This window comes from Mustela erminea, chromosome 3, assembly GCF_009829155.1.
Source record: "Mustela erminea isolate mMusErm1 chromosome 3, mMusErm1.Pri, whole genome shotgun sequence".
In the NCBI taxonomy this organism is placed as follows: Eukaryota; Metazoa; Chordata; class Mammalia; order Carnivora; family Mustelidae; genus Mustela; species Mustela erminea.
The window spans coordinates 46937861-46959244 of record NC_045616.1 but is presented as its reverse complement, the minus strand read 5'-3'; the positions used below and the strand labels follow the sequence as shown (position 1 = coordinate 46959244).

Below are 21384 nucleotides of genomic sequence, written 5' to 3'. Positions count from 1 at the left end.
ACTGAATTACAAAGACAAACAGAAAATCTTAGAAGCTACGAAACTAACTCATCCCATACAACAAAGTACCAATAAAACAATGGAGGCCAGAAGTCAGTCATTGAGAAATTCTAAATGGTCAGAAAAAAAAACTGCCCACTATATATTCTATAGCAAGAATAGATATCCTTTAAATCGAAGATGAAATAAAGCCATCACTTTTAAAACTAAAGATGAAATAAAGACTGAGACTTTGTTGCTAGGAGACCTGTATTAAATACTAAAGGAAACTTTTTAGCTTAAAGAAAATGACACCACATGTTAATTTAAGTGCAGAGTAGGAAATGGAGAGGTCCAAAAATGGTAAATATGTGGGTTACTATAAAAGATTGCCTGGGAGGCTCAGCTAGTAGACCATGTGACCCTTGGTCTCAGGGTTGTGAGTTCAATCACCATGCTAGACATAGTACTTCCAAAAAAACCCCCACAAAGCTAAAAGTATTATACTTATTTTCACTGATTGCATTAAAAATTATAACAATACATTGTTCAGTTTATAACATGGAATATGTTAATACATATGACAATAACAGCAGAAAAGATGAGGAAGGAATTGAACTATATTGAAATAAAGTTTCTATATTTTATCAAAATTAAGTTGGTAGGAACTGGTTGGTATTAAGTTGGTTGTGATAAATTAAGATGTACATTATATTGTCTAGAGCAAACATGAAGAAATTAATTAAAATGTAAAGTTATACTAAAAATAAAAATGTGCATTTGATTTCTTTAATACAAAAGAAGGCAGGCAAGGTAGAAGAAAGAAATTAAAAAGACAGAAATCACTTCCAAAAAAACTTAGAAGTAATAAATTAATTCCGTGAAGTAGGATGTTATAAAATTAATACTCAGAAATCAGATGCATTTGTATACACTAATAATAAAGTAGCAGAAAGAAATTTAAGATAAACGTACCTATTACATTTACATTCCATTTATAATCCCACCAAAAATCTAAAAGCAAAACAAAACAAAACAAAAAACCTAAACATACCAAAACCAAGGAAGTAAAAGACCTGTACTCTGAAAATTATAAAACATGAAGAAATTGAAGAAAAAGATATCACATGCTTATGGATTAGAAGATTAACAATCTTAAAATGTCCATACTTTTCAAAATGACCTACAGATTTAATGCAAGGTCTATCAAAATACTAACAGCATTTTTCACAGAACTAGAACAAATAATACTAAAATTTGTATGGGACCACAAAAGACTGAGTGGCCAAAGCAATCTTGAGAAAGAAGAACAAAACTAGAAATAGCAAAATTCCGGATTTCAAGGTATATTACAAAGCCATAATCAAAACAGTATGGTACTAGCACAAATATAGACACATATATCAATAGAACAGAACAGAGAGCCCAGAAATATACCCTCAATTATATGGCCAATTAATCTATGGCAAAGAAGGCAAGAATATACAATAGAGAAAAGACAGTCTCTTCAACAAATGGTGCTGGGAAAACTGGAGGGCAACATGTAAAAGAATGAAACTGGACCACTTTCTAACACCACCTACAAAAATAAACTCCAGATGGATTAAAGATCTAAATGTGAGACTTGAAACCATAAAACGTCTAAAAAAAAAAAAAAACCATAGGCAGTGATTTCTTTGACATTGGCCTTAGCAATACTTCTCTGGCTGTATCTCCTAAGGCAGGGGGAACAAAAGCAAAATTAAACTATTGGGACTATATCAAAAAAAGCTTTTGTACGGTGAAAGAAAACATCAAAAAAACAAAAAGGCAACCTACTGGATGAAAGAAGATATTTGCCAATGATATATTTGACAAAGGGTTAATATCCAAAATATGTAAAGAATTCATATAACTCGGCACCAAAAAAGTCAAATAATCCAATTAAAAATGGGCAGAAGTTCTGAGAAGGTATTTTTCCAAAGACATACAGATGGCTAACAGACCCATGAAAAGATGCTCAACATTACTCATCATCAGAAACATGTAAATCAAAAACCACAAAATCATAATGAGGTTTCACTGCACACCTGTCAGAATGGCTAAAATCAAAAAGACAAGAAATAACAAGGGTTGGCAAAGATACGGAGAAAAAGGAATCTTGGACATTGTTGGTGGGAATGTAAATTGATACAGCCACGTGGGAGACAGTATGAGGTTCCTCAAAAAACTTAAAATAGAAAAACAGTATGATCCAATAACTCCACTCCTGGGTTTTTATCCAAAGAAAATGGTAACACTAATTTGAAAATATATATGCACCCCTGTTTACTGCATCATTATTTACAATAGCCAAGATATGGAAGCAGCCCAAGTGTCCATTGATAGATGAATGGATAAAGAAGATGTGGTATATACATACACACACACACACACACACACACACACACACACACACACAGTGGAATATCACTTAGTCATAAAAAAAGATGAGATCTTGCTCTTTGTGACATCAATGGACCTATAATGCTAAGTGAAATAAGTCAGACAGAGAAAGACTAATGCCATATGATTTCAGTGATATGTGCAATCTAAAAAAAACCAAATGAATGAAAAAACAACAATAAAAGATGAATATGCAATCAGACCTATAAATATACAGAATAAAAGATGGCTGCCAGAGGGGAGAAGGTGGAGGGATGAACAAAATGGGTGAAGGGGAGTGGGAGATACAGGTTTCTAGCTATGGGTAAGTCAGAGAAATAAAAGGTACAGTATAAGAAATACAGTCGATGGTACTGTAACAGCACTGCATAGTGACAGATGAAAACTACACTTACGGGGAGCATAACATAATTTATAGACTTATCAAATCACTATGTTATACACCTGACACTAGCACTCTGTATCACTTATAATCCAATTCAAAATAAAATAAAATGGGCTACAGGGTACCTGGGGGGACTAGTTCACTGAGCATCCAATTCTTGGATTTGGCTCAGGTCGTGATTTCAGGATCCTGGGATTGAGCCCTGATTGCAGCTCTGCTCCCAGCACGGAGTCTGCTTAGGGTTCTGTCTCTCTTTACCTCTGCCTCTGCCCCCAGCAATCACACACTTGCTCTCCCCCATCACTCTAAAATAAATGTATCTTTAAAAAATAAAATAAGCCCAGGAGTAGGAGATCTAAATATCATCAGGTCCCAGGGGTTCAGATAGATAGTTACCAAATCAATCTGAACACCTGATAAAAGAGAAGAAGAGCAGCAATTCTAGGAACAGAAAATTGACCACTTTCCAGAAGGCAGGACGTGCAGAGAAGTGATTCCAAGGTGACATTTGGGAAGAGAGACCATGGGAGGGAGGCCAGCTCCCAGCAAGTGGTAGAGCAGCGGATCACAAAATTGGAACTTTTAGAAGTCTGCTCCACTGAGAAACGTCACTCTAGTGGTTAAAGTGGAACCTTAAAGGGGGCAGAACCCTTGTGGGCACAGCATGGTCTCAGGACCCTCAGGGTCACAGAAAGACCAATGCTGCCTGAGTGTGGCAGAGCTCCCAGGTATCGGAGTGGGGAAGCAAGCTGTAGAGACAGAGCCAAGGAGGGGGCGCAGAGCTTGGGGTTACCTTAAACTGTGATCCAGGGACAGTCAGGCCACTGCTCTTTAAGCAGGAACCCCACAAGTGGCAGATCCAGAGAGACCCCGTCCTTCTTCCATTGGGATGAGTGGTGGAGGAGCATACTGCAGGAATCTGCTGGGTTTGGAGATTCCAAAGGGGACTATGCGCCTGAAATAGAAACTCAGGCACAGGTTGAGTGAGCTCAGAGTGCGGCTGGAGACCAGGAAGATGAGAGGGATTGACTGCTTTTCTCTGAGGGCACATTGGGGAGTGGGGCCATGAGCTCTTGGCTCCTATGAGGCCCGAGATTGGGATGCCACCATTTTCATTAGCATCCACGAAAGCAGAAAGGAAAGCATTCAAGGAACAAAAGCTACGGAGAGCAAAACAGAAAAGATTACTTAGGCTAGCCCCAGACAAAGGCAGTGTAATTCCACCTCAGGCAAAAACATTTGAGAATCACTTCAACAGGCCCCTCCCCCAGAAGATCAGCAAGAACATCAGCCAAGACCAAGTTCACCAGTCAAGGAGAACTGCAGAACTCCAGAGCTAGAGGAATACAGCACACAGAATTCATGGATTTTTCACATGATCCTTTAGTTTTTCAAGTTAATTAAAAACATTTTTTTTCTTATTCTATTTTTAAAATTTTTCCTCTCCTATTTAATATTTTTAACTATTTAATCTTATCAATAATTTTTTCTAAAAAATCTTTTAAAATTTTCATTGTTATAGTCCTATTTTATCCCTACATTGTATTTAACCTTACTTTTTTTGATACATATAGGTTTTCTTTTTCTTTAAAATTTTGGGACACAGTTTCTTCTAATAAATCAAAATATACCCTAAATCTAGAACTTGGCTTTGTTCTAGTCCCCAGCCTGATCACATTCTTTCCTCTTTTTTTTTTTTTAACTAACTTCTTATCTTATCAATTACTTTTTTAGAATCTTTTTAAATTTTCATCTTTACAATCTTCTCCATCCCTTCATTGTGTTGAACCTTATTTTTGTATATATAAATAAGTTTTCCTTTCTTTAAGATTTTGGGAGGTAGTTTCATCTAAGACAAAAATACACCCAAAATCAAGTGTATGTGTCTGTTCTATTCACTAGTCCTATATATGTGTATGTGTGTGTGTGTGTATAAAATTTTTATACATATAATATATATAATATTTATATATTATGTATTTTTTTTCTTCTTTCCCCTTTTTCTCCCCCCAGTTCTGGGTTTCCTCTGATTTGGTTAGTGTATATTTTTCTGGGGTCAATGCTACCCTTTTAGTATTTTGTTCTCTCACTCATCTGTTCTTATCTGGATAAAATGAAAGTGAGTTTTTCACCAAACACACAAAAAAAGAACAAGAGGCAATACCGACAGCTAGGGACCTAATCAATATGGACATTAGTAAGATGTCAGAACTGGCGTTCAGAATGATGATTATCAAGATGCTAACTGGCTCGACAAGGCATTGAAGATACTACAGAATCCCTTTATGGAGAAATGAAATCCCTTTCTGGAGAAATAAAGAAAACTAAAATCTAACCAAGTTGAAATCAAAAAAGCTGTAAAATAAATGGAGGATCTTACTGCTAGGATAAATGAGGCAAAAGAGAAAATTAGTGATATAGAAGGCCAAATGATGGAGAATTAAGAAGCTGAGTAAAAGAGAGAAAAACAACTACTGGACCAAGAGGGGAGAATTCGAGAGATAAGTGATACCATAAGACAAAACAATATTAGAATAATTGGGATCCCAGAGGAAGAAGAGAGAGAGAGAAGGGGGCAGGAGATAAATTGGAGTGAATTATAGCAGAGAATTTTCCTAATTTGGCAAAGGAACAAGCATCAAAATCCAGCAGGCATGGGGCACCTGGGTGGCTCAGTGGTTTGAGGCCTCTGCCTTTGGCTCGGATCATGATCCCAGGGGTCCTGGGATCAGGACCCACATTGGGCTCTCTGCTCCACAGGGAGGCTGCTTTCTCCTCTCTCTCTCTGCCTGCCTCTCTGCCCACCCATGATCTCTGTCTGTCAAATAAATAAATAAAATCTTAAAAAAAAAAAATCCAGGAGGCACAGAGAATCCCCCTCAAAATCAATAAAAATAGGTCCCAACTGTCATCTAATAGTAAACCTTACAAGTCTCATTGACAAAGAGAAAATCCTGAAAGCAGCTTGGAACAAGAGATCTGTAGAAATATTAGATTGGCAGCAGACCTATCCACACAGACCTGGCCGGCCAGAAAGGACTGGCATGATATATTCTGAGCACTAAAAGAGAAAAATATGCAGCCAAGAATACGATATCCAGCTAGACTGTCACTGAAAATAGAAGAAGAGATAAAAAGCTTCCAGGACAAGCAAAAACTAAAAGAATTAGCAAACACCAAAGCAATCCTACAGGAAATATTGAAAGGGGTCCTCTAAGCAAAGAGAAAACCATAAGTAACAGACCAGAGATTATTAATATAGAGTAACAGTCACCTTACAGGCAATACAATGGCACTAAATTCATATCTTTCAATAGTTACCCTGAATGTAAATGGGCTAAATCCCCCAATCCAAAGACACAGGGTACCAAAATGGATTAAAAAAAAAAATGCATCGATATGCTGTCTACAAGAAACTCATTTTAGACCTAAAGACACCTCCGGATTTAAAAGGAGGTGGTGGAAAACCATTTACCATGCTAATGGTCATCAAACGAAAGCAGAGGTGGTAATTCTTTTATCAGATAAATTAGATTTTAAGACAAAGACTATAATAAGAGATGAAGAGGGACACTATATCATACTTAAAGTGTCTGTCCAACAAGAAAATCTAAATATTTTAAATATCTATGCCCCTAACATGGGAGCAGCCAATTATATAAACCAATTAATTACAAAATCAAAGAAACACGCTGATGATAACACAATAGTAGTAAGGGACTTTAACACTCCCCCCCTCACTAAAATGGACAGATCATCTAAGCCAAAGATCAACAAGGAAATAAAGGCTTTAAATGACACACTGGACCAGATGGACATCATAGATATATTTAGAAAATTCCATCCCAGAACAACAGAATATATATTCTTCTGTAGTGCACAAGGAACATAATCCAGAACAGATCACATCCTAGGTCACAAAGCAGGTCTCAACCAGTACCAAAAGACTGGGATAATTCCCTGCATATTTTCAGCCAATAGTGCTTTGAAACTAGAACTCAATTACAAGAGGAAAGTTGGAAAGAACGCAAATACAGGGAGGCTAAAGAGCATCCTGCTAAAGAATGAATGGGTCAACCAGGAAAATAAGGAAGAAATTTAAAAATTCATAGAAACAAATGAAAATGAAAACACAGCTGTTCAAAATCTCCGGGACAGAGCAAAGGAGGTCCTGAGAGGAAAGTATACAGCAATACAAACCCTTCTCAAGAAACAAGAATGGTCTCAAGTACACAACCTAACCCTGCACCTAAAGGAGCTGGAGAAAGAAGAGCAAAGAAAGCGTAAACCCAGCAGGAGAAGAAATAATAAAAGATCAGAGCAGAAATCAATGAAATAGAAACCAAATGAACAGAGACGCCTAGGTGGCTCAGTGGGTTAAGCCTCTGCCTTCAGCTCAGGTCACGATCCCCAGGTCCTAGGATCAAGCCCCGCATCGGGCTCTCTGCTCAGTGGGAAGCCTGCTTCCCCCTCTCTCTCTGCCCACCTCCCTGCTTACTTGTGATCTCTCTCTGTCAAATAAATTAATAAAAAAAAAAAAAAGAAAAAAAACCAAAGGAACAGTAGAACAAATCAACGAAACTAGGAGCTGGTTTATTTAAAGAATTAATAAGATTGATAAACTCCTGGCCAGTCTTATCAAAAAGAAAAGAAATAGGCCCCAAATTAATAAAATCATGAAGGAAAGAGAAACGATCAAAACCAACACCAAAGAAATACAAACAATTATAAGAACATATTATGAGCAACTATATGCCAGCATATTTGACAATCTGGAAGAAATGGATGCATTCCTAGAGACATATAACCTACCAAAACTGAACAAGAAAGAAATAGAAAACCTGAACACATAACCAGTAAGGAGACTGAACCAGTCATCAAACACCTCCCAACAAAAAATAGCCCAGGGCCAGATGGCTTCCCAGGGGAATTCTACCAAACATTTAAAGAAGAATTAATACCTATTCTCTTGAAACTGTCCCAAAAAATAGAGATGAAAGGAAAACTTTCAAACTCATTTTATGAGGCCAGAATTACCTTGAACCCAAAACCAGACAAAGATCCCATCAAAAAGGAGAATTACAGACCAATATCCCTGATGAACATGGATGCAAAAATTCTTACAAAAATACTAGCCAATAGGATCCAACAGTACATTCAAAAGATTATTCATCATGACCAACTGGGTTTTATTCCTGAGCTGCAAGGTTGGTTCAACATCCATAAATCAATTAAAGTGATACAATACATTAATAAAAGAAAGAACTAGAACCATATGATACTCCCAATAGATGTTGAAAAAGCATTTGACAAAGTACACCATCCTTTTTTGATCAAAACTCTTCAGAGTTTAGGCATAGAGGGTACACACCTCAGTATCATCAAAGCCATCTATGAAAAACCCACAGTGAATATCATCTTTAATGGGGAAAATCTGAGAGCTTTTCCCTTAAGGTCAGGAACATGGCAGGGATGTCCACTATCACCACTGCTATTCAACATAGTACTAAAAGTACTAGAAGTACTAGCCTCAGCAAACAGACAACAAAAAGAAATTAAAGGCATCCAAATTGGCAAACTCTCACCCTTTGCAGATGATATGATACTTTATGTGGAAAACTCAAGAGACTCTACTCTAAAACTGCTAGATCTCATACAGGAATTCAGTAAAGTGTCAGGATATAAAATCAATGCCCAGAAATCAGTTGCATTTCTATACACCAACAGCAAGAAAGAGGAGAGAGAAATTAAGGAGTTGATTCCATTTATAATTGCTCCCCAAACCATAAGATACCTAGGAATAAACCTAATCAAAGAGGCAAAGAATCTGAACTCAGAAAACTATAAAGTACACATCAAAGAAAATGAGGAAGACAAAAACAAATAGAAGAGTGTTCCATGCTCATGGACTGGAAGAACAAATATTGTGAAAATGTCTATGCTACCTAAAGCAATCTATACATTTCATGTAACCCTATCAATTACCATCAATTTTTTTCTAAGAAATGGAACAAATAATCCTAAAATTTATATGAAATCAGAAAAAAACCCAAATAGCCAGAGGAATGTTGAAAAAGAAAGCCAAAGTTGGTGGCATCACAATTCCAGACTTCAAGCTCTATGACAAAGCAGTCATCATCAAGACAGTATGGTACTGGCATAACAACAAACACACAATCAATCAAAAAGAATAGAGAGTCCAAAATAGACCCTCAACTCTATGGTCAACTAATCTTGGACAAAGCAGGAAAGAATCTCCAATGGAAAAAAGATAGTTTTCTTTAACAAATGGTGTTGGGAAAATTGGACAGCCATATGCAGAAGAATGAAATTGGACCATTTCCTTACACCACACACAAATGTAGACTGAAAATGGATGAGAGACCTCAATGTGAATCAGGAATCTGTCAAAATCCTTGAACACAGGCAGCAACCTCTTTGACCTCAGCTGCAGCAACTTCTTCCTAGAAACATCGCCAAAGGCAAGGGAAACAAAGGCAAAAATGAACTACTGGGACTTCATCAAAATAAAGAGGTTTTGCACAGTGAAGGAAAGAGTCAACAAAACCAAAAGACAATTGACAGAATGGGAGAAGATATATGCAAATGACATATCAGATAAAGGGCTAGTATCCAAAATCTATAAAGAATTCATCAAACTCAACACCCAAAGAACAAATAATCCAATCAAGAAATGGGCAGAAGGGGGCCCTGGGTGGCTCAGTGGGTTAAAGCCTTTGCTCTTGGCTCAGCTCATGATCCCAGGGTCCTGGGATCCAGCCCCATATCGAGCTCTCTGCTCAGCAGGGAGCCTGCATCCTCCTCTTTCTGCCTGCTTCTCTGCCTACTTGTGATCTCCGTCTGTCAAATAAATAAATAAAATCTTAAAAAAAAAAAAAGGGAGTGGACAGAAGACATGAACAAACATTTCTGCAAAGAAGACATCCAAAGGGCCAACAGACACATGAAAAAGTGCTCAATATCACTCAGCATCAGAGAAATACAAATCAAAACCACAGTGAGATACCACCCCATACCAGTCAGGAATGGCTAAAATTAACAAGTCAAGAAATGACAGATGCTGGCGAGGATGCAGAGAAAGGGAACCCTCATACACTGTTAGTGGGAATGCAAGCTGGTGCAGCCACTCTGAAAAACAGTATGAAGGTTCCTCAAAAAGTTGAAAATAGAGGTACCCTACTACCCAGCAATCGCACTACTGGGTATTTACCCTAAAGACACAAATGTAGTGATCTGAAGGGACACATGCACCCGAATGTTTATAGCAGCAATGTTCACAATAGCCAAATTATGGAAAGAACCTAGATGTCCATCAACAGATGAATGGATAAAGAAGATGAGGTATATATACAACAATGGAATATAATGTAGCCATCCAAAAAAATGAAATCATGTCACTTGCAATGACGTGGATAGAACCAGAGAGTATTATGCTAAGTGAAATCAGTCAATCAGAAAAAGCCAATTATCATATAATCTCTCTGATATGAAGAATTTGAGAGGCAAGGCAGGCAGTCATGGAGGTAGGGAAGGAAAAAATGAAACAAGATGGGATTAGGAGGGTGACAAACCATAAGAGACTCTGAATCCCATGAAACAAATTGAGAGCTGCTGGGGGATGGGGGAGGAGGGATAGGGTAGCTGCATTACGGACATTGGGGAGGGTATGTGCTATGGTGAATGTTGTGAAATGTGTAAGCCTGATGATTCACAGACCTGTACTTCTGAGGCAAATAACACATTACATATTAATTGAAAAATCTAAAAATAAATAAATAAAATAAAATAAGCCTCAAAGAAAAAACACAGGAATCATTAAAAATATAGCAAAATGGAAAATGTACAACAAACCATACTAATAAGTATATTAAATATGAATGGTCTAAACACCTAAATCAAAAGGCAGAAATTATCAATGTAAGATGGGGCCTGGCTTGTTCAGCCTGTACAGCATGTGACTCTTCATCTCAGGGTTGTGAGTTTGAGCCCCATGTTTGATGTAGACATTACTGAAAAATAAAAAACTTAAAAAAAAATTAAAATTAGGGTCCCTGGGTGGCTAAGTCACATAAGCATCTGCCTTCAGCTCAGGTCATGATCTCAGCATACTGGGATCAAGACCTCCATCAGGCTCCCTGCTTAGCAGAGAGAAGCAGAGTCTGCTTCTCCCTCTACCGCTCACCCCCTGCTTGTGCACTCTTGCTTTCTCTCTCTCTCTCTCTCTCTCTCATGCTCTCTCTCATATTCTCTCCAATAAATAAAAAATAACTTAAAAATTAAAATTAAAATAAGAAATAAATCATCAAAGTAGATAAAAAAGCAACATCCTACCATGTGTCGTCTACAAAGATGTATCTTACATTCAACGACAAAAAACAGATTCAAAATAAAAGAACTGAAAAAGGAATTCCATGCAAACAGTAGCTTTATTATAGCTAGAGTTTCTGCACTTATATTAAACAAAATAGGCTTTAAAAAATAGTATTTGAAGGGCACCAGGCTGGCTAGTTGGTAGAACATGCAACTCTTAATTTCAGGGTCATGAATTTGAGCCCCATGTTGGGCCTGGAGCCTACTTAAGAAGAATATATAAATTTGTAAAAAAATGGTATTTGAGAAAAATAGTATATTTCAAAATGATCAAAGGGTCAGTACATCAGAAAAAAATTTAATGCTTATGAATGTATATGCACCTAAAACAAAGCATCATAATCAGTGAAGCAAAAAAATGACATAACTGAAAAAAATAATAACCCATTTAGCAAGTAGAGTTGGATATTTGAATAGTCTCCTATCAAAAACTGATAGAACAGAAAATCAGCAAGAATATTAGAAAATATTGTTCACCTACTCAACATTACTCTTATATAGTCACTCAGTCAGATGGCACAATACATATTTTCTTTCAGATGTCAAAAACTATTTTCTAAAATAGACCATATACCAGGTCATAATATAAGTCTAAATATATTTTAAATAGGACCATAAGAAGTATATTCTACGAGTACAACATAATTAGAGGGGAGCCTGGGTGGCTCAGTGGGTTAAGCCTCTGCCTTCAGCTTGGGTCATGATCCCAGGGTCCTAGGATCCAGCCCCGCATAGGGCTCTAGGCTCAGCATGGAGCCTGCTTCCCCCTCTCTCTCTGCCTGCCTCTCTGCCTACTTGTGATCTCTGTCTGTTAAATAAATAAATAAAATCTTTTTGTGGAAAAAAAAAAGAACATAATTAGAAATCAGTAAATGAAAGAAATCTGCAAAATCCTCAATATTTAGAAGTTAAAGAATACACTTCTAAAGAAGACAAAAAAGAAATCACAAGGAATTTTAAAAAATTTTACTGAATGATAGTCAAAACACAACATGTCACGTATTATGGGATACACAGAAAGCAGCGTATAGGGCATTCTGATGCAGAGTGGATTGGTGGGAGGCACAGCTAGTGGGTTGGCGTGGGTATCCAGAGCGGGTGCTGCTCATTTCCCACCTTCCCCAGTCCTCTCCTCCTCCGGCACAAGCTCCGCCCCTCTGGAGGCCAGGCTCACCTGGCAGAACTATTCTCTGTGTAACGGTGAGCCCAGAGTGGCTGTGGGCACCCCAGCAGAACCCCCCATCATGGGCAGCCAGAACTCCAAGGCTCCCTGAGGCAACGTGACCACCAAGGTGGCAGCAGGCATTCCCCACCTAAGGCCAAAGGACAGGAGAATGACCAGGTGAAAAGCAATAGAGACTTACACCCCAGGTGAAGGGTAATCTCTCCCTGTGAACAGAGCAGTTAGCCAGGGCCACTGGTGACATCATCCAGTCAGCAACCCCTAGCCAGGGTGCTGAAGTCAAGGGGGTTGCCCCCACCAAGAACACCCTGCAAAAGAAATTCTCTTTCAAGAAGCCTTTCAAGGGAGGCTGGGTGGCTCAATGGGTTGAGCCTCTGCTTCAGCTCAGGTCATGGTCTGGGGGTCCTGGGACTGAGCCCCACATCGGGCTCTCTGATCAGTGGGGAGCCTGCTTCCTCCTCTCTCTCTGCCTGCCTCTCTGTCTACTTGTGATCTCTCTCTCTCTGTCTAATAAATAAAATAAAATCTTTAAAAAACAACAAAAAAAAAAAGAAAGAAAGAAAGAAGAAGAATAAGCCTTTCAAATTGAGTGCTCTGTCCTTTAAGAGAAATCTGAAGTGGGGGTAGGGGGGTGATTTGTGTGCTTCCTCACCCACAGAGGAAGAACAGGAGCAGGGGGAGATCGGTCCCTGCAGTAAAGAAGTCACAGCCCAGGAAGGGAAGGCTGTTGTCACACATGAAAGCCAGGAGCCCCAGAACAAGGGGGTAGAGGCTAGTGTTGCCTCCAAGGGAGGGGACACAGAAGAGGTAGGGCCCCAGGCTACAGAGCCGTGCACTCACTCCAGGCATAAGAGTGGCCATATAACTGCCAGGGAGCAGAAGGAGTAGCTGGGTAAGGGCAAGTGGGTGATCTCTAAGCTTCAAAGACTGTGCTGTCCTTGGGAGGTACTGCACCTGGTGCAATACCCTTTCATGGTGAAAAACACTCAACAAATTAGGAATAGAACCCACAGTTGACCTCATACTTAATGGTAAAAGTCTGAAAGCTTTGCCCTTAACATCAGGAAAAAGACAAAAGATCCATTTTTAACTCTTCTATTCAACACTGTACATTAGGCAAGACAGTAAACAAAAGGCATCCAAATTTGAAGGGAAGAAGTAAAAATATCTTCATTTATAGATGACATGATCTCATATGTACAAAACTCTAAGAAATTCTTTTTAAAAAAATCCAAAATACTGGAGTTAAATACATTTAACAAAGTTCGTAAAACATCAGACTAATAAACAAAAATCAATTTTATTTCTCTATGCTAGCACTGAACTGAACTGAATTTGAAAAAGTTAGGAAAACAATTTCATTTACAACAACATCAAGTAGAATAAAATAGTTTGGAAAAATTTAGCAAAAGGGGTGCAAGACATTCATTTCATAGTAGAAAACCTCATTTCAAAAACTTGACACAGACCTAAATAAATGAAAAGCCCATGTCATATGGACTGAAAGATAGAATAATGTTAAAGTGGCAAAACCTCCTAAATCAACGTACAGAATGAATGCATTCCCTATCAAAATCTCAGCTGTTTATTTTGCAAAAATTAACAAACTGATCTTAAAATTCAGATGGAAATGCCTGGGACCCAGAATAGCAAAAACAGTCTTGAAAAAGAACAAAGAGAAGTCACATTTCCCATTTTTCCAAGCTTACCATAGAGCTTCATAATCAAGACTTAAGGAGAGACATAAAATGAATGGAATAGAATTTATAGTCCAGTATTAAATCCCTGCATGTCCAGTTGACTTTTTATGAGAATTTCAAGAAAATTCAATAGGAAAAGGTAAGTCTTTTCAAGAAATGTTGGTGAGACAACTAAATACCAACATCCAAAAGAACTTTCAGAATCTTTGATCACGAGGTATACAAAAATTAACTCAAAATTGACCAAACACCTAAATATAAGCACTGAAGAACAGAAAATTTTTAAAAGAAATCACCGGTAAAACTCTCCTTGATCTTAGGTTAGGCAATAGTTTCTTAAATAAAACACCAAAAGCAGAATCAACAAAAGAAAAAAAACAGGTAAATTGGATTTCATAAAAATTAAAACTCTGTGCTTCAAAGGACACCATCAATAAAGTGAAACAATAATCTGTAGAATGGGAGAAAATGTTTGCAAATCAAATATTTGATAAGGGAATAGTATCCCAGGACGTATAAAGAACTATTATAGCTCAACAATAAAATGACAAGTAATTTAATTTAAAAAAGGCAAAGGATTTGAACAGACATTTCTCCAAGGATAGAAAAATGGCCAGTAAGTAAGTTAAATGATGCTCACCATTATTAGCTAAAAGTAAATTGAGACCACAAAAGATACCACTTCACAACTCACTAGAATGGCTATAATCAAAAGAAAGACAATAACAAGTATTGGGGAAGATGTGGAGAAACTAAAACCCTCATAATCTGCTAGTGAGAAAGTAAACATCTCTCCCTCATCCTGTCCGTGGGAATATTTCCTTAACAGCAATTTGAATTTTGTAATTATTTTTGTAATATCTCCCGTTAGACTGAAAGCACATGAAAACTCTGTACTTCACTTAAGTGTACTAGTTAGGGCACCAGTCATTCTGTGCTATCTGTAATCACTGATTTGCTTACAACTCCCAACCCACTAAAGTGAATCTCTTTTTTAAGATTTTGTTTGAGAGGAGCACCTGGGTGGCTCAGTGGGTTAAAGCCTCTGCCTTCGGCTCAGGTCATGGTCCCAGGGTTCTGGGATTAAGCCCTACATCAAGCGCTCTGCTCAGTGGGAAGCCTGCTTCCCCCTCTTTCTCTGCCTGTCTCTCTGCCTACTTGTGATCTCTTTCTGTTAAATAAATAAATAAAATCTTTAAAAAATTTTTTTTTGTTTGAGAGAGAGAGAGAGAGAGTACCGGCGAGTATGTGTGTGCTTGCATGAGTGAGGGGGAAGAACAGAGGGAGAGAATCTTTAAACCGACTCCCCAGTGTGTGTGTGGCGGGGGTGGGGGGGGGTGCACTGGATGCTATGACCCATGAGATCATGGCCTAGCTGAAGCCAAGAGTCCGACGCTTAACCGACTGAGGCACCCAGGTGCCCTTAAACTGAATCTTTGTAAGATCAGACTGTGCCATCTTAATTTTTGCATCTTAGTACCAAATCAAGTGGTACACAAAGGAAGCACAAAACAGAAGTTAAAGTGATGCTAAAGTGTGGTACACAGATTTTTGATGGAGTCCCAGTATTCTTTCATGGGATTCAAAAGTTCAAAACTGTTTTCATAATAATACGACATATGCCATTCACTAGGTTTGACATTTGTACTATTCATGCAAAAGCAATGATGCCCAGGCCCAGACTGCAGTCCGCAAACTGTGTTAGTTGTATGTTTTCTATTGCTGTTATAATTACTTCCCACAAATTTACTGTCAGAAAACCACAGAAATACATTATCTTACAGTTCTCTAGGTTAGAAGTCTTAAAATGGGTCTCACCAGGCTAAAAGGCAATGAATGGTCAGGAAAGTTGCATTCCTTTCGGGAAGCTCTGAAGAGGATGCATTGTTTCCTTGCATTTGTAGCTTTTAGAAGCTGCTCTCATTCCTTGGCTCATGGCCCACTTCCTTCATTTTCTATTTAGCTTTGTGGGTTGAGTCCTTTTCATATTGGATTACTCTGAATTCCTCTTCAGCCTCCGTCTTCCACTTTTGAGAACCATTGTGATTACACTGGACCGATTTGGATAATCCAGGATAATCTCAATATTTTAAGGTAAACTGATTAGCATCTTAAATTCAGTGTAAAATTGTGCTATAACCTAACATAGTCACAGGTTCCAGGGATCAGTATGTAAGCATCTGGGGGCAGGGGGTACATTATCCTGCTTACCACTGTCATATTTTTTCACAGCTACAATAAAAAGCAAAGCCAGGCTTACTTAGCAATGTCTTCAATGAGGCAGTAAAAATTAGTAACGTTATTAGATCAATCTTTGAGTACACCACACATTTTTTTCAAAATTAACCAATTTGAGCTCTCACTTCAAGGAAAACTTTAGATAGCATTTGTTGTCAATGATGAAATTAGAGTTTTCAAAGCAAAAGTAAGAAGTCTGGAAAATTCACATACTGTGAGATGGACAGATTCCTAGTATTTTTAAATTTTCCTGATGAGACTGCAGATAATATCAATAGGATTTTTTGATAACATAATGAAATGCATTAAGATATGGAAGATCAGCTTACCTCAATGAATCACTATTTGCACATGGCCAGTGCATTATATAACAAAAATCACATGACTGTAAAAGAGTCATTAAAAATGCAAGATGGACCAAGGACATTTTAAAGTTACAGATTACAAAAAGTTCAGTGATAGGGTTTCAGATATCACATTGTAATGCAACTTTAAGAAACCACCACTTAGTAAATTTAGGTATAGGATCAAAGAAAAACATTCCACAATTATCTGAAAAAGGCCACTAAAATATTCCTTTCTTTTCCAACTGCAAGTCTGTATAAGGTTGGATTTTGTTCACTTACTTCAACTCAAAACAACATATCACAACAGTGTGAATAGAAGAGCAGATCTGAGAATTCAGCTCTTTTCTTTAAGCCAGACATTAAAGACAAGGCAAAAAACATGGAATGATGTCACTCTTCCACAAAAACTTTCTTTGGGAAAATATTATCAATTTTTTAAAAATGCTCTATATGTTAACACATAAGGCTTTATTTATTTGAATTAATTACTTTTTAAAAAGTTAATTTTAATTTATAATATAATATATAATATAATATAATATATATAATAATATATATAATATAATATATTATATAATATAATTAAGGTAAGTAGAATTACATACATAAAAACTCTTTGAGGTCAATAGTAATTTTTAAGAGTGTAAAAGCCTCCTAAAACTAAAAGTTTGAGAACTTCTGAGGAATAAATGATAAAGTCCCAAAAAGGTCATGATCAGATAAAAGTTCATCAAAGGAATAAGCTTAGGCAGCCTCATTGATACCAGGGTAGAGAACGTCCCGTAAGAAGAGGGCATGGAAGGAGGGCTCCATATACAAAGAGCTCCAAACTCTTTTCCAGTCAAATCTGTGATTAGCAGACAGAGTTCATCCCTGAGTAGCTAAATAGCCCACAGGCATTTTTGAGAGCAGTTATGAATAGAAAATGAAATAACTGATGCTTTACCAAATTACAAAGGAATAAATCATCACCGGGATTATACAACAAATTTCCATTTAAAAATATTATTTAGTGAACTGAAGTCTAAAAAAACAAGGAACATGGGTAAAGAATGTCATGACAATGAAATAAAGAATAATATTCACTGGTATTAGTAAAAACTAAGACTTCTTCAGTAGAATGCACCTCAAATAGCTCGTATCACTCCTCAGTCTAAATTAGGTAAACTTCAGACTTACACTGTTGGATTAGCTGCGTTCCCCAAAAGGAAATGGAAAGTAATTTCAGGTGATATGGATGCTAACTGCTAGACACAACTTCAGCTGTACAACCTCTGAATGGTCAGGTCAAGGTCAGAGAAGAGCCTTTTCAGTAAATCTTAGCAAGCGAATAATGTAAGTGACAGAAAAGGATGGCCATATTAACCAACTAGAAAATAGAGTAATTATATCCCCTACATAGAGCAAACAGTAAGTCTTTTCTTGGAAGTATGATGAAAAAGAGCCCTAAATTTAGATTCTTAAGACCTTTTGGCTCAAGACACCTGTTTCCCGAGTTATCTGGGCAAGTTAAAATACCTCTTTAATCTTCATTTCCTCATGGAGGGTATGAAAGTTAGTCTAAATCTCTTGCTTTAAAATTCGACTCTAATTTACGGTAACAAACACATTTTATATTCAAGTCCTAAAGCCACTTTACATCTAAAATAAAAATGCAGGCTAGTAGTCCCCAAATTGATGGATTTTAACCTGCCATTTGAAAAGCACCGAATTGACTGATGTCTACAGTTGCTTATTAAGAACAACAAAAGAGTGTAGAGGTGACCTAGTAAAGCATAATATCACGATCTTTTTAACCAAAGAAGTATCTTTGGAAAGGAAGAAAAATGGATATTCAGATTTGGGCTAATGTCTAAACTATGGACATTAACATTACACAGGTTTTGGGGATTTTGTATTTACTGGCTACCTGAATTTAGAAATGTAAATAGCATATTGTTTACCTCATGTCAAAACATCAGTTGCTTAGGTAATGTTTTATTTCTAACTGTTATTTGGAACTTTTGATTGCTTAGCTGCTCTCTGGCTAACAAAAGAATACTACAAAATACAAGAAGTTGTTCATCTGAGAACATGTGCCTCTGAGACTGTACCTTTCTTAGAAGTTGGGGCAAACAGTTACAGTCTAGAGTTGAAATTTAAACACAGAATGTTAGCATGTGACAACTACTAGTTATTTTTACTAACAGCTAACATTATATTGAGCACTGTGGAAGCATGGGATTCCTCTAACAGATGATTTTGGGACACATATTCCCCATTGGCCCACTGAAGCTTTTCTCCAATGGTGTGGCAGTTTGATATTATTTTCACTTTCTTTCCACCTCTCCCTTTCTCCTTTCCTGCTCTTCTTCACAGGTTGTCTGACCTGCCTTGAGGCCTGGAGGCACTTCATCCTGCTCTTGCTCCCTTCTCTTTAATCCTTCACAGGCCTTTTCCCCAGTAAGCGTCTAGCACATCTAATCCCCTCTTAGTATCTGCTTCTCTGGGAACCTGAGTCAACAAAGAAAGCATTTACAAGTCCAACCACCTTATTAAACTGTATGCATCATTATTTAATCTTCACACAAGGCTTATGAACACCTTATTACTATTTCCATTTTACAAATAAGGAAACAAACGCTAAGATCAAAAGTAACTTTCTCAGAGTCATACAACTAGTGACAGACCTAGGATTTGAACTGTTTGACTTCACAGTTGGAGCCCAGACTTTATTTTGTTTCTTTTAAGTAGGATCTATACCCAGTGTGGAGCCCAACACAGGGCTCAAAATCACGACCCTAAGATCAAGTTCTGAGCTAAAATCAAGAGTTGGACACTTAATCGACTGAGCCACCTAGGTGTCCCCCACCTTATTTTAAAGCAATTAGGTTATATTAAATCACAACAAAACTAGACAAATCCCTAATAACATTTTTCTGATGTCTGTGTGCTTTCACACACTATCACACTTAATTCTAATACATTTGTAAAGTTGATATTACCACTTGACAAATGAACAAATTGGGGCTCAAAGAACGTAAGTAACTCTTCCTAGAACATATGTAAGTCCATGAATTTGAGCTTATATGCGTGTCTTCTCTGAATTCAGGTACTTCACATTATACTGCTTTCCCTAATTAATCAAAATCACACTGTCTTTTGTCTGTTAGTTTTAGCTAATTTTCTTGAGGATGTTATTCAGCAAAGAATCCACCAAATGATTTAAACAGCTAGGTGTGTTTCATAGACGTACACATTACAGATGCACTATTAGCAATTTATTTCCTGAGCCACCTCTCTCCTTATCTACTTGTTCTTTAACCAAAATTTATAAGGAAGTAGCTGGAGCACTGTTTCAAAACCTGTCTCCAATAACATATCAGCAGTTGAGCCTGGGAGGCAGTGTTCTTTTCATACTTCCAGAGGCTTTTTAGTATTACTATGCTGATTTTTACCTTTATCCTTGATTCAACTGTAGTCTTTCCACTGTACCACTCAAACACTTTCCTTAACCAGAATCACCTGATGTGATGAGGTGCGTCAGAAGTCTGCAGATTCATCACTTCTAATGATTAATTGCTGGTTGTTTCCCAGCCTCTAAAAAGGAACAACAGCCTCGCAGTAGTGGGCAGTCAGAGCCGGAGGTCTGAAGTAACTCAGCGCTGTTCTCAAAAACTGAAAGGCAGGTGAGGCGTTTGTTTGTTTGTTTGTTTTGGTGGTGTTGTTTGCTTTTTTTTTCTCTGTAGAGAAAGCACGTGGAAGATATTTCCAGAAGGGGCAATACTGGTAATCTGGGCACCAGCAGGTCAGGAAGAGGAGACCCAGGACTGACCCCGTCATGGAGGTCCTGGAGCCACTTGTGGAAAGAGAAAGCCAAGTGCCCCCTACCCAATCCATGGTTTCACTTCAGATGGGGAAAGTGGTGCTTAGAGAGGGGCAGGTAGCTGCTCAGAGTCACAGAAAGGGACAGGAGCCATGGAGAAAACAAGAGGACCTCACAGTCTAAGAGAATCCCCACCCCCAGCCAAACCAAAACCCTAGCGCCATCTCTACTAGGTGTCAGTGCCCAGCCCCCTCCTTATCAGAACAAGGTGTTTATAAACCAATCTCCCACTTCATCAATGTGACTCCACGTCCTCTCAGAGTGGAGCCCCAGAAATAGGAAGCTAGACGGCCCCTCAGGGTCCTCTCCTACTTTTGACTGGGCCTGAACCCTGAGTCACAGGAGTCCATTCAGTAGGAAGGAAAGGATTGCTCCCTAATCAGATGAACAGACTAGGGGAGGGCTAGTAGGCAAGTGCTGGGCCATGGCTGGAGTAGAATCATGGGCAATTTTTCACTCCTTTTTCCTTTTAGCTTTATGTATATTCTCAAATTTTTAATCCATAACACCTTTGGGGTTAGATTCTATAAGGTCCCTTCCAGCTATAAAATCCTCTGACTTTAGCTGACTCTCAAGTATTAGTCAATATTTGAGAAATGATCCTCTGAAAAAAAATTTCCCTGAGTATACACGCAATTAGATGAACCAGGATTAAAATTCAATTGGAGGCAGTATAGCAGAGTGATTATGATAGTGGCCTCTGAAGTGAACAATGGTTGACATAACAGCTCTGGCAATTAATGACTGGTAACAGAACGATTTACAAAGTGTATCTTTTTTCATCTGTAAAATGAGGATAATAATACTTACCCTATAGTTCTGTGAGGATAAAATATAACACTACATAGCAAAGAATAAGCAATAATCAATAC

General features: G+C 37.8%; 1 protein-coding gene and 1 pseudogene across 1 annotated transcript in view; one reads left to right on the top strand and one right to left on the bottom strand.

Moving 5' to 3' along the window:
* KIAA0825 (KIAA0825 ortholog) overlaps nucleotides 1–21384 on the bottom strand; it is a 406891-nt gene that overhangs the window by 382704 nt on the left and 2803 nt on the right. The window lies entirely within an intron of this gene.
* Nucleotides 12424–13250, top strand: LOC116586135 (annotated as a pseudogene).